General features: G+C 48.2%; 6 non-coding genes across 6 annotated transcripts; 2 read left to right on the top strand and 4 right to left on the bottom strand.

Moving 5' to 3' along the window:
- Positions 1 to 3,245: 3,245 nt before the first annotated feature.
- Positions 3,246 to 3,317, bottom strand: trnaa-ugc (transfer RNA alanine (anticodon UGC)). The gene has a single exon. It is a non-coding gene; the product is annotated as a tRNA-Ala (tRNA).
- A 1,425-nt stretch (positions 3,318 to 4,742) lies between these two features.
- On the bottom strand, positions 4,743 to 4,814 carry trnaa-ugc (transfer RNA alanine (anticodon UGC)). The gene has a single exon. It is a non-coding gene; the product is annotated as a tRNA-Ala (tRNA).
- Positions 4,815 to 5,286: 472 nt separating this feature from the next.
- On the bottom strand, positions 5,287 to 5,358 carry trnaa-cgc (transfer RNA alanine (anticodon CGC)). Its single transcript has one exon. It is a non-coding gene; the product is annotated as a tRNA-Ala (tRNA).
- Positions 5,359 to 6,131: 773 nt separating this feature from the next.
- trnaa-ugc (transfer RNA alanine (anticodon UGC)) lies at positions 6,132 to 6,203 on the top strand. Its single transcript has one exon. It is a non-coding gene; the product is annotated as a tRNA-Ala (tRNA).
- Positions 6,204 to 8,055: 1,852 nt separating this feature from the next.
- trnaa-ugc (transfer RNA alanine (anticodon UGC)) lies at positions 8,056 to 8,127 on the top strand. The gene has a single exon. It is a non-coding gene; the product is annotated as a tRNA-Ala (tRNA).
- A 1,712-nt stretch (positions 8,128 to 9,839) lies between these two features.
- On the bottom strand, positions 9,840 to 9,911 carry trnaa-ugc (transfer RNA alanine (anticodon UGC)). The gene has a single exon. It is a non-coding gene; the product is annotated as a tRNA-Ala (tRNA).
- Between the last annotated feature and the right edge of the window lie 3,666 nt (positions 9,912 to 13,577).

Genomic DNA, 13,577 nt, shown 5'->3' with positions numbered 1-13,577 from the left:
TCGTGTGGTCGTGAGGATCAGTGATAGAGTAATAGAGAATTACTGTATCCTCTGGTTGTGAGGATCAGTGATAGAGTAACAGACAATTACTTTATCCTCTGGTTGTTAGTATCAGTGACAAGAGGTCAACAATTCCAGCTCATCATGAAAGAGTTTAATTTTAAATTCTTCACGCAGAGATTTTTTGGAGCATGGAATATTTTACCATCGGGAATGGAATAACCAGAAAAGGTACAATAGCAATTTTTACCATTGTATCATTTAAGAGAAAATTGAATACATATTTGAAATTGATGAAGATAAAGGGCACTTGGGAGAAAGTTTGCCATTGCATACATTTTGAATTGCTTTAACCATGAGCTGGCACTGACACGATGGGCCCCTGTTCTGTAATCCTCTAAGCTTCATGTTTCTCCTAGATTGTGATTTGTGACGTGCTTGAATGATCCTGGAGGCCGGTGTGCTGCCCCGTGTCTAACAATATGACGGTGTAACCCAGGGATGTAACAATAGTTCCCCCTTCTAATCTAAACTGGATATTCATGTTCCTGCACTGCCCAATGTCTAACAATATTATCGTGTAATTCAAGGATGTAACAATAGTTCCCCTTATGATTGGAACTGAATATTCATGTTTCTGCACTGTCGAATATCTAACAATATGACAGTGTAAGCCAGGGCTGTAACAATAGTTCCCTCCTTATAATCTGAGCTGGACATTCATGTTTCTGCACTACCGAATACCTAACAACATGATAGTGTAGCCCAGTAATGTAACAATAATATCTCTTTATAATCTGAACAGGATATTCATGTTTCTGCACTCTCCAATACCTCACAATACTATAATGCAATCCACGAATGTAACAATAGCTCCCCCTCTATTCTGGCCTGAATATTCGTGTTTCTGCACTACCCAATATCTCACAACACGACCGTGTAACCCAGGGATGTAATTATAGTTCCCCCGTGTAATCTGAACTAGATAATCATATTCTGCACTGTCCACTTTCTAACAATATGACAGTGTAACGCAAGGATGCATCAACAGATTCCTTTTTAAACTGAACTGTACATTCGTGTTTCTGGACTGCCACATAACTAATAATAACACAGTATAACCCAGGGATGTGACAGTAATTCCCCATATAATCTGAACTGGATATTCGTGTTCTGCACTGCCCAATATCTAACGATGCGATAGTTTAACCCACGGATCTAACAGTAGTCACCCATGGGATTAAACGGACAGTGGCAGCGCGGATACAAAATTGACTAGGAGACAGAAAGCAGAGAGTAATGGTGAATGGTGTTTTTTCAGACTGGAAAAGAAGTATACAGTGGTGTTCCCCAGGGGTCACTATTAGCACCACTGCTCGATATGATATATATTAATATCCTGGACTTGGATATAGAGGGTATCATTTCAAAGTTTGCAGATGACACAAAGCTCGCAAAAGTAGTAAATAATGTGGAGGATAGTAACAGTCTTCAGGAGGATATGGACAGACTGGCGAAATGGGAAATACATGGCAGATGAAATAGAGTCACAGAAGTGTAAAGTGATGCATTTTGGTAGGAAGAATGTGGAGAGGCGGCTCTTCTTTTCCCAGTGAGTAGTGAACCTCTGCAATGCGTTGCTGGCTGATGTAGTGGGTGCTGACTCTCTGTCTGCCTTCTCCAGGGAACTGGACCGGTTTTTGGCTGGGGAAGAGGTCGCAACATATAAAAAGTAAGAGGATTTACTATTAACGTGCTTCTGATCCATATGATCTCCTGGACTGATTTCGATCACTTGAGGGGATCGGGGATGAATTTTCCAGTGTATTCTATCCCCTAAAGGCACAGGATTTTTTCTCAGGATCTTTGCCTCTTCCGGGAGATTCCATGGCTGCGGGCGGGGGGAGGGGGAGTAAGTGTCAGTAATGATGCTCCAGCCATCCCGAGTGAGGGGCAGGCTTGATGGACCAGCTGGTCTTTTACTGCCCGTCATTTCCGTTTGTTCGTGTGCGTCCCCAGCTCGTCAAGGTATTTTCAATGAAGCGATCGTCACACAAACCCACTCCTGCGGCATGTCCTGCGTCTGTCTTTAGTGAAACGAGACTCAATGTCTCTGCGTCTCACGTTATTCTCCTCTGAAGCTCAAGGGCTCGAAATATTCTTTCAGGCCTCTGCTGCAATGTGCCTGAGAATTTCTCGTCCCGTCCAACCGTCCGCTACGTGACTAGGTGGCTGTTGTCTGCTTGGAGCACAAGAGGAGATGATTTTAAGCCCAGTAAATCATTGGGTGGTCTTAAGACAGTGAACACCCATTTCTTCTACCCTTGGTTATAGGTCTATTGGATTCGGGGTTGCAGCTCAGTGGTATAGCGCCTGCTTTGCGTGTATAAATTTCTGGGTTCAATATCTAACACCTCCACCATTTATTTTCACCAGAATGTCCAACAGAAAGACGAATCGTGCTTTCAGAGGGAAGCGAGTTCCAACTTCTGAGACAAACATTCAATTGTCCCGAAGCAGGACTTCATCTCACGGTCCCCTCAGCAGCTCAGCTCATAACAGCCGCCGACTGACCAGAATTCAAAAGGTAAAGTGCTTGGGGATAGAACCTGAGACCTCATACACGCGAAGCATGCGGTCTATCACTGAGCTCCATCACCAGATAATAACGACCTCTAACCAAGTGTAAAAGGACTGAGTGCCTCACTTTCCGAAGGTCATCCGAGGATTTAATGTGCTGAAAAGCATTTCCTCTTTTCAGCTGCTTTGAGGTATGCGGACCTGATACTAGTATTTTAATTCCAGATTTTATTTAATTAATTAATGTTAAATTCCCCAGCTGCCGTGGCGGGATTCGAATTCATGACGCCACATTATGAGTTCAGTAACCTAACCACGATACTACCGTACCCGCTGGGGAAACAGAAGAAACCAGGTCTCGTCACTCAAAGAAATGAGAAAGGGAGTGTTGCGAAGAAAGTCTGGGAGAGAGGAGAGTCTCCTCGGGCTGTGCCGACCATCATTTCTGTTTCAGGTCGCCGTTCTTCGAACTGCTCGCTGGACATTGCACCATCACACATTCCCATCAGTCGGTGGCTGTTTTGAGCTGAGCTGCTGAGGAGACCGTGAGATGAAATCCTGCTCAGGGGCAATTTGATGCTTGTGGAGCCTCAGAGGTTGGAATTCGCGGCACACCGAAATCAAGATTCGCCTTTCTGTGGGTAATTCTGGTGAGAAAATAGCTTTGGAGATGCTGGGGATTGAACCCAGGACCTCATACATGCAAAGCACGCGCTCTACCACTGAGCTACATCCCCAGATAGGAGCACATTCCAACGAAGAGCTGATCTCCTTCATTTTATGTGACCACAAAAGATTTTTTTTGGGCTTCAATTCATCTCCTTTTCTGCTCCAAACAGACAATTAAACATGAAGTTTGCGGACCTGATATAATTGTGGGTGAACGGAAGAAACCAGGCCTCGGCACTCAGAGTAATGAGAAAGGGGGCGTTGAGAAGAAAGGGTGGGAGAGGGGGAGAGTCTCCTTTGGCTGTGCTGTCACCATCATTCCGATTTCAGGGCACATTTTTCGAACGCTCCCGTTATCAGTCACTTTGCTTACGGTTGGACGGGACTAGAAATCCTCAGGCACATTGTGGCAGAGTTCGGCAAGAATACGTCGAGTCCCTGAGCTTCAGAGGAGGGTAAGGTGAGATACAGACAGAATTGAGTATAATTTCACTGCAGACGGATGCAGGACTTGCCCCTGGTGTGGTTTTGTGTTTAAAGATCACTTCACTGAAAACACCTTGACCAGCTGAGGTTACAGACGGACATGATGGTCAGGAAAAGACCAGTTGGTTCATCAATCCTGCCCCACATGCATGGAGCATCGTGACCAGACACTCCCTACCGACACCACCCGCCCCTCCCACCGGAAACATGTAATCTCCTGGGAGCGGCGACAAACCAGAAACAAATCCAGCGCCAATAAGGAGGGGAAATTCTGGGAAATTCCTCCCCGAATCCCTCCGGCGATCGAATCGAGTTCAGTGGATCACACTGACCATGTGGAGGTTAACTGTAAAACCACTCACCTTCTATATGATGCGATCTCTGCCTCAGTCAAGTACTGGTCAAGATCCATCCAGCAGGCAAAGAGAGAGTCAGCACCCACCACACCAGCCGGCAATGCATTCCAGAGACTCAGTACTCTCTGGGAAAAGAAGAACCGCCTAACATCCAGCCTATTCCTACCTCTGTGTAGTCTGAACGCCTGTCCGCTGCTCCTCCCCGATCTGTGAAACTGGGAATAATCTATTTCTTCACTCAGAGGGTGGTGAACCTGTAGAATTCTCTACCATAGGATACTGTGGAGGCCAAGTCACTGAATATATTTAAGAAAGACAGATTTGTACACACAGAAGGCAACAAAGCGTATGGAGAGAGAGCGGAAATGTGGTATTGAGATAGAGGATCAGCCATGATCATATATAATGGCGGAGCAGGCTCGAAGGGCCCAATGGCCGACTCGTGATCCTATTTTCTCTGTTATTATTTCTGGGCTCGCTCTCCAGCCCCGGGATGGGAGCCATTTCAAAGGCGCGTGCGTGCTTCCATTGAATTTTATCGTGTGCAGAGCGTTCGGTTTTTCTCGAGGTGAAGAAACCCTTTCCTGTCCTTGTGTGTGAAGGTGAGGTGAGGACAAGAGGGTCTTTTCAAAATTCGAAACATAAAGCGTTTGGAGATGCCGGGGATTGAACCCGGGACCTCATACATGCAAAGCATGCGCTCTTCCACTGAGCTACATCCCCTACCCACAACTACTTCAAATTTAGAATAACAAAAGTGGGCTTCCCGCTCTGTCTCTCCCGGACAACGCGATGCCCAGTCGTCACACGTGCTCACAATGTTCAACCTCTGCTTCAGTTCACGGGGTTTCTGCTCCTCTTTACTTTGAACTTTCCAAAAACAATGTCAGCGGAAATAAAAAATATATATAATTGCCACTACTCAGTGACGAGGTTCACATCCAAATTCTGAATCATAAAGTGAGATGGATGAATGACACAGCGTCAAACAAGAGCTGGGAATGCTCGCTCGACATTGCACTGTCACACATTCCAGTCAGTCGGCGGCTGCTATGAGCTGAGCTGCTGAGGGGACCGTGAGATGAAGTCCTGCTCCGGGATAATTTAATGCTTGTGGAGCCTCAAAAGTTGGAACTCGCTGCGCTTCGAAAGCGCGATTCGCCTTTCCGTGCGTAATTCTGATGAAAAATATTTTTGGAGATGCCGGGGATTGAACCCAGGACCTCATACATGCGAAGCATGCGCTCTACCACTGAGCTACAACCCCACACAAGAAACCAGACTAACCAGGGAAAGAAGAGCTGATGCATTCCAGAGACTCACTACTCTCTGGGAAATGAAGATCCGACTAACATCCAGCCTATTCTTACCTCTGTGTCGTCTAAACGCCTGTCCCGTGCTCCGCCCCAATCTTTGAAACTGCAAATAATCTATCACGTGGCAGATCCACCTTGGACGGGCTCAGAAAATGAGAACGGTCAGTTCTTCTTTCCTTGGTTAGCTATTTATTGCATATGGGGATGTAGCTCAGTGGTAGAGCGCATGCTTCGCATGTATGAGGTCCTGGGTTCAATCTCCAAAAAATCTTTTTTCATCAGAATTCCGCACAGAAAGGCGAATCGCGCTTTCTGAGCGCAGCAAGTTCCAACTTCTGAGGCTCCACAATTGTCCCGTCGCAGGAATTCATCTCACGGTCCCCTCAGCAGCTCAGCTCACAGCAGCCGCCGACTGACCGGAATGTGTGACGGTGCAATGTCGAGCGAGCAGTCCCAGCTCTTGTTTGACACTGTGTTATTCATCCATCTCACTTTATGATTCAGAGGTTGGATGTCAGCCTCGTCACTGACTATTGGCAATTGTATTTTTTTAAATTCCGCTGACTTTTTTTTTGGAAGGTTCAAAGTAAAGAGGAGCAGAAACCCCGTGAACTGAAGCAGAGGTTGAACATGGTGAGCACGTGGAACGACTGGGCATCGCATTGTCCGGGAGAGACAGAGCGGAAAGCCCACTTTTACTCTAAAGTGGAGGGCTTGTGCCCGTGGGGATGTAGCTCAGTGGTAGAGCGCATGCTTTGCATGTATGAGGTCCCGGGTTCAATCCTCGGTATCTCCAAACACTTTATATTTCGAATTTTGAAAAGACCCTCTTGTCCTCACCTCACCTTCACACACAAGGACAGGAAAGGGTTTCTTCACCTCGAGGAAAACCGAACGCTCTGCACACGATAAAATTCAATGGAAGCACGCACGCGCCTTTGAAATGGCTCCCATTCCGGGGCTGGAGAGCGGGCCCAGTGATAAGAACAGAGAAAATAGGATCACGAGTCGGCCATTGGGCCCTCCGAGCCTGCTCCGCCGTGATATATGATCATGGCTGATCCTCTTTCTCAATTCCACATTCCCGCTCTCTCTCCATACTCTTTGATGCCTTCTGTGTGTGGAAATCTGTCGTTCTGAAATATATTCAGTGACTTGGCCTCCACAGCCTTCTGTGGTCGAGAATTCCACAGGTTCACCACCCTCTGAGTGAAGAAACAGATTATTCCCAGTTTCACAGATCGGGGAGGAGCAGCGGACAGGCGTTCAGACTACACAGAGGTAGGAATAGTCTGGATGTGAGGCGGTTCTTCATTTCCCAGAGAGTACTGAGTCTCTGGAATGCATTGCCGGCTGGTGTGGTGGGTGCTGACTCTCTCTTTGCCTTCTGGATGGATCTGGACCAGTTCTTGACTGAGGCGGAGATCGCATCATATAGAAGGTGAGTGGTTTTACAGTTAACCCACGCATGATCAGTGTGATCCACTGAACTCGATTCGATCGCCTGAGGGAGTCGGGGAGGAATTTCCCAGAATTTCCCCTCCTTATTGGCGCTGGATTTGTTTCTAGTTTGTCGCCGCGCCCAGGAGATTTCATGTTTCCGGTGGGTGGGGCGGGTGGTGTCGGTAGGAAGTGTCTGGTCACGATGCTCCAGGCATGTGGGGCAGGATTGATGAACCAACTGGTCTTTTCCTGACCATTATATCCGTTTGTAACCCCAGATCGTCAAGATGTTTTCAGTGAAGTGATCGTTAAACACAAAACCACACCTGGGGCAAGTCCTGCATCCGTCTATAGTGAAATTATCCTCAATGCTCTCTGTGCCTCACCTTACCCTCCTCTCAAGCTCAGGGACTCGAAATATTTTTGCCGGCCTCTACCACAATGTGCCTGAGCATTTCCAGTCCTGTCCAACCGTAAGCAAAGTGACTGATAACGGGAGCGTTCGAAAAATGTGCCCTGAAATCGGGAGGATGGTTACAGCACAGCCAAAGGAGTCTCTCCCCCTCTCCCACCCTTTCTTCTCACGTGGCAGACCCACCTTGGGTGGTCTCATAAAATGAGAACAATCAGCTCTTCTTTCCCTGGTTAGACTGAATTTTCATTTGGGGATGTTGCTCAGTGGTGGAGCGTATGCTTCTGCATGTATGAGAAAGTGGGTTTAATCCCCAGCATCTCCAGCAACATTTTTCATCAGAAGCCCGCACGGTAAGGCGTATCGCGCTTTCTGAGCGCAGCGAGTTCCAACTTCTGAGGCTCCACAAGCATTAAATTGTCTCGGAGCAGGACTTCATCTCACGGTCCCCTCAGCAGCTCAGCTCACAGCAGCCGCCGACATGACTGGAATGTGTGACGGTGCAATGTCGAGCGAGCAGTCCCAGCTCTTGTTTGACGTTGTGTCATTCATCCATCTCACTTTATGATTCAGAGGTTGGATGTCAGCCTCGTCACTGACTATTGGCAATTGTATTTTTTTATTTCCGCTGACTTTTTTTTTGGAAAGTTCGAAGTAAAGAGGAGGAGAAACCCCGTGAACTGAAGCAGAGGTTGAACACTGTGAGCACGTGGAACGACTGGGCATCGCGTTGTCCGGGAGAGACAGAGCGGAAAGTCCACTTTTTATTCGAAAGTGGAGGGCTTTTTTGCGTGGGGATGTAGCTCAGTGGGAGAGCGCATGCTTTGCATGTATGAGGTCCCGGGTTCAATCCCCGGTATCTCCAAACGCTTTTTGTTTCGAATTTTGAAAAGACCCTCTTGTCCTCACCTCACCTTCACACACAAGGACAGGAAAGGGTTTCTTCACCTCGAGAAAAACCGAACGCTCTGCACACGATAAAATTCAATGGAAACACGCACGCGCCTTTGAAATGGCTCCCATCCCAGTGCTGGAGAGCATGCCCAGGAATAATAACAGAGAAAATAGGATGACCATTCGGCCCTTCGAGCCTGCTCCGCCATTATATATGATCATGGCTGATCCTCCATCTCAATTCCATATTCCCGCTCCCTCCCCATACCACTTGATGCCTTCTGTGTGTAGAAATCTCTTTCTTAAATATATTCAGTGACTTGGCCTCCACAGCCTTCTGTGGTCGAGAATTCCACAGGTTCACCACCCTCTGAGTGAAGAAATAGATTATTTCCAGTTTCACAGATTGGGGAGGAGCAGCGGACAGGCGTTCAGACTACACAGAGGTCGGAATAGTCTGGATGTTAGGCGGTTCTTCTTTTCCCAGAGAGTACTGAGTCTCTGGAATGCATTGCCGGCTGGTGTGGTGGGTGCTGACTCTCTCTTTGCCTTCTGGATGGATCTGGACCAGTTCTTGACTGGTGCAGAGATCGCATCACATAGAAGGTGAGTGGTTTTACAGTTAAACTACACATGGTCAGTGTGATCCACTGAACTCGATTCGATCGCCTGAGAGATTCGGGGAGGAATTTCCCAGAATTTCCCCTCCTTATTGGCGCTGGATTTGTTTCTAGTTTGTCGCCGCTCCCAGGAGATTACATGTTTCCGGTGGGAGGGGCGGGTGGTGTCGGTAGGATGTGTCTGGTCACGATGCTCCAGGCATGTGGGGCAGGATTGATGAACCAACTGGTCTTTTCCTGACCATCATGTCCGTCTGTAGCCCCAGACCGTCAAGGTGTTTTCAGTGAAGTGATCGTTAAACACAAAACCACACCTGGGGCAAGTCCTGCATCCGTCTGCAGCGAAATTATCCTCAATGCTGTCTGTGTCTCACCTTACCCTCCTCTGAAGCTCAGGGATTTGAAATATTCTTGCCGGCCTCTGCCACAATGTGTCTGAGGATTTCTAGTCCCGTCCAACCGTAAGCAAAGTGACTGATAACGGGAGCGTTCGAAAAATGTGCCCTGAAATCGGGAGGATGGTGACAGCACATCCAAAGGAGACTCTCCCCCTCTCCCACCCTATTCCTACCTCTGTGTAGTCTGAACGCCTGTCCGCTGCTCCTCCCCGATCTGTGAAACTGGGAATAATCTATTTTTTCACTCAGAGTGTGGTGAACCTGTGGAATTCTGTCCCACGGAAGGCTGTGGAGGCCAAGTCACTGAATCTACTTAAGAAGGCGATAGATGGATTTCCAGACACAGAAGGCATCAAGGGGTATTGAGAGAGAGCGGGAATATGGGGTATTGAGATGGAGAATCAGCCATGATCATATCCAATGGCGGAGCTGGCTCGAAGGGCCGAATGTCCGACTCGTGATCCTATTTTCTCCGTTATTATTACTGGGCCCGCTCTCCAGCCCCGGATGGGAGCCATTTCAAAAGCGCGTGCGTGCTTCCATTGAATTTTATCGTGTGCAGAGCGTTCGGTTTTTCTCGAGGTGAAGAAACCCTTTCCTGTCCTTGTGTGTGAAGGTCAGGTGAGGACAAGAGGGCCTTTTCAAAATTCGAAACATAAAGCGCATGGAGATGTCGGGGATTGAACCCGGGACCTCATACATGCAAAGCATGCGCTCTTCCACTGAGCTACATCCCCTCAGGAAAAAACGCTTCAACTTTAGAATAAAAAAAGTGGGCTTTCCGCTCTGTCTCTCCCGGACAACGAGAGGCCCAGTCCTCACACGTGCTCCAAATGTTCAAGCTCCGTTTCAGTTCACGGGGTTTCTGCTCCTCTTTACTTTGAACTTTCCAAAAAAAAAGTCAGCGGAAATAAAAAAATATAATTGCCAATCGTCAGTGACGAGGTTCACATCCAACCTCTGAATCATAAAGTGAGATGGATGAATGACACAGTGTCAAACAAGAGCTGGGACTGCTCGATCGACATTGCACTGTCACACATTCCAGTCAGTCGGCGGCGGCGATGAGCTGAGCTGCTGAGGAGACCGTGAGATGAAGTCCTGCTCCGGGGCAATTTAATGCTTGTGGAGCCTCAGAAGTTGGAACTCGCTGCGCTCAGAAAGCGCGATTCGCCTTTCCGTGCGTAATTCTGTTGAAACTTTTTTTGGAGATGCTGGGGATTGAACACAGGACCTTGCGCTCCACCACTGAGCGATATCCCCAGATAAAATGCTTTTTTAAACAGGGAAAGAAGAACTGATTGTTCTCATTTTATGAGACCATCCAAGGTGGGTCTGCCAGGTGGTAGATTATTACCAGTTTCAAAGAAGTGGAAGTGTCCGGGGGTATGCTTCTGACAGGCAACATGTCAGAGTCCATGAGGAAAGGCATCATCATCCTCATCTACAAGCGGAAGGGCGAGAGGGAAGAAATCAGAAATTAGGCACCCGTTTCCATGCTAAATGTTGACTACAAGATTCTGTCTGAGGTCCTCCCAACCGGCTCTGCTCTGGAGCTGCTGATCCACCCGGATCAAACCTGTACTGTACCTGGCAGGAAGATGCCTGATAGCCTGGCACGACTCAGTGATACGATCGCCTACGTGCAGGATGCGGGGTGAACACCTGGCTCATCAGCCTGGACCAGCAGAAGGACTTCGACTGAATATCCCACATGTACATGATGGACGTGCTCTTTAAAATGTAGTTTGAGGAGGCAATCTGCGATTGGATCCGACCGCTCTACACGGAAATCTATAGCGCAGTGCTAATCAATGGTTGGGAGTCCGAGAGCTTTCCATTCACATCTGGAGTCAGGCAGGGCTGTTTCTCTCTGTGGTCTTGTTTGTGTGTTGTATCGATCCGTTTGCTGCATCCATCAGGAAGGTCGCAGGCATGGGGGAGGGGGGGGGGGGTGGGGTTGGTGACGATCCCAGGCAGTGGAGGCTCTCAGGTTAAAGGTTTCCGCTACATGGACGACGTCACCGTCTTCTGCTCTGATCAGCGGTCGGTTCACAGACTGATGGGCATCTGCGACCGTTTCGAGCTGCCCTCGGGGTCTAGAGTGAACCGAAATAAAAGCGAGGCCATGTTATTTGGCAATTGGAGGCCAAGTCCTTTGTCCCCTTCACTGTTAGGTTCGACTATATGAAGGTGCTGGGCATGTGGTTCGGGGGGTCCCTGGCCTGCACCATGAAACGGGGAGAGCGGGTCGCCAAGTCCAAACTGAAGCTTGTTATGGAGGTGGGGCTCTCCCTCTCCATAACCGGCAGGGATCTGGTGATAAGGTGTGAGGTACTCGCAGTTTTGCTCCACGTGGCCAGGGTGTGGCCCATACCCCGCTGATCCGCCGTCACAGTCACCCGAGCTATCTTGCACTTTGTCTCGAGGTTCAAGGCAGAACTTGTCCGCAGGGACACCACGTCCAAGACCCCAGATAAAGGGGGGAAGACTGTCCCCAAAACTACTCTGATGCTGATTGCCACCTTTGTGTGTGGCTGCCTGGGGATATGTGTAGAGCCCCAGTACGCAAACACCAAGTGTCACTACGTGTTGCGTTTTTACCTGTCCCCCACACTGAGAAGGCTGGGTCTGGCCACGCTGGCCGAGCAGACGCAAGACGTCTCGGCCAACTGAACCGTAATCCCCCAACCCCACCTGTCCCAGGTGGAGAGGATCCTGACGACCACAAGGCCGCCAGACAGTGGGAGTCCTGCAGGTAAAGGAGAGGGTGGATCTGATCCAGCAGTTCCCCGACCAGACGGTCGATGCCATTTGGCAGAATGACTCATTGCCAGAACTGACCAACCGGCGCCAGGATGTAGCCTGGATGATGGTGAGAAGGGCCCTGCCACTGCGGTCCTTCCAAAACTCACGCAATCTCAGAACCACCGCGAGCTGCCCTCGAGACTGCAGCAAGGAGGAGACCATCGTCCATCTCCTGGTGGGCTGACCCTTGGTGCAGAAGATGTGGAGACAGATGTATTTTTATCTGTCCGGGTTCATCCCCAACACCTCAGTAACACAGGACATTGTGCTCTCCGGGCAGTTCCCCAGGACGCACACCAAGACAGAAATCAACTGCTTCTGGAAAACCATCAAGTCGGTGAAGTTGGCCCTTTGGTCCGCCCGAAAACTGCTGGTCTTCCAGCTGAAGGAGCTGTCCATGATCGAGTGTTGCCGACTGGCACACTCCAAGTTCCAGGAGTACGTGCTGAGGGATGTAATGAAATGAGGTGCGGCCTACATAAATGCTCTATGGGGAAAGGCCACTGTATAAGGCCATTTCACATTGTATTGTACAGCATGTATTCGAAGATATGTACTGTGATTTGAATTATAATAATGAGGTCATTGTGTGAACGATCTGTATTGTTTTGAACGGTAATTGTGATTTACATTGAAATGTGTATATCCTTAAATTTTAAGAAATGAAGTATACTTTGAAATTTTAATAAAATCTTGGGGCACAAATACACAAATCACGAAAAGTAGCGACGCAGGTTAAAAAAAGGCAAATCAAGCACTGGGATTCAATTCTAGAGAAATAGAATTGATAAGCAAATAAGTTACGTTAAACCTGTATGAAGCCTTGGTTAGGCTACACTTGGAGCATTGTGCACAGTCTGGTCACCATATTATAGGAAGGATATAAAGGCATTGGAGATGGTGCAAAAAAGATTCACAAGGATGATGCCATAACTGAGAGGTTATCCTTATCAAGAAAGGCTGAACAGGATGGATCTCTTTTCTGTAGAAAAGAGAAGACGAGGGGTGACCTGATAGAGGTCATTAAGATGATGAGGGAGACGAAAATTAGAGGTCATAAATATAAGATAGTCTCTAATCAATCCAGGAATTCAGGTGAAACGTCTTTACCCAAAGAGTGGTTAGAACGTGGAACGCGCTACCACAGGGAGTAGTTGAGACAAATAACGTAGATGCATTTAAAGGGAAGCCACATAAGCACAAGAGGGAGAAAGAAATAGGGTGTCCTGAAAGGGTTAGATGAAGTAGGGAGGGAAGAGGCTCGTGTGGAGCATAAAAGCTGGCATAAACCAATTGGGCCGAATGGCCTGTTTCTGTGCTGTGGTTTCGATGTAACTCAATGTACTGTTTTGAGGGCGGTGGAAGAGCAGTCGGACCTGGGGGTGCATATTCACAAATCTTTGAAAGTGGCAGGGCCAGTTGATAAGGTGGTTAAGCAAGCGTATGGGATACACGGGTTTGAACATAGGGGCATTGAATACACAAATAGGGAAGTCATGTGAAACCTTCACAAAAAGACTGGTTAGGCCTCAGCTGGAGTATTGTGTACAGCACTGAGCATCACACTTTAAGAAGGATGTAAAGGCCTTGGAGAC

The sequence above is a fragment of the Heptranchias perlo genome, unplaced genomic scaffold, assembly GCF_035084215.1.
Source record: "Heptranchias perlo isolate sHepPer1 unplaced genomic scaffold, sHepPer1.hap1 HAP1_SCAFFOLD_70, whole genome shotgun sequence".
Classification (NCBI taxonomy): domain Eukaryota; kingdom Metazoa; phylum Chordata; class Chondrichthyes; order Hexanchiformes; family Hexanchidae; genus Heptranchias; species Heptranchias perlo.
The sequence above is the reverse complement of the archived record's forward strand: the minus strand, read 5'-3'. Positions and strand labels throughout refer to the sequence as shown.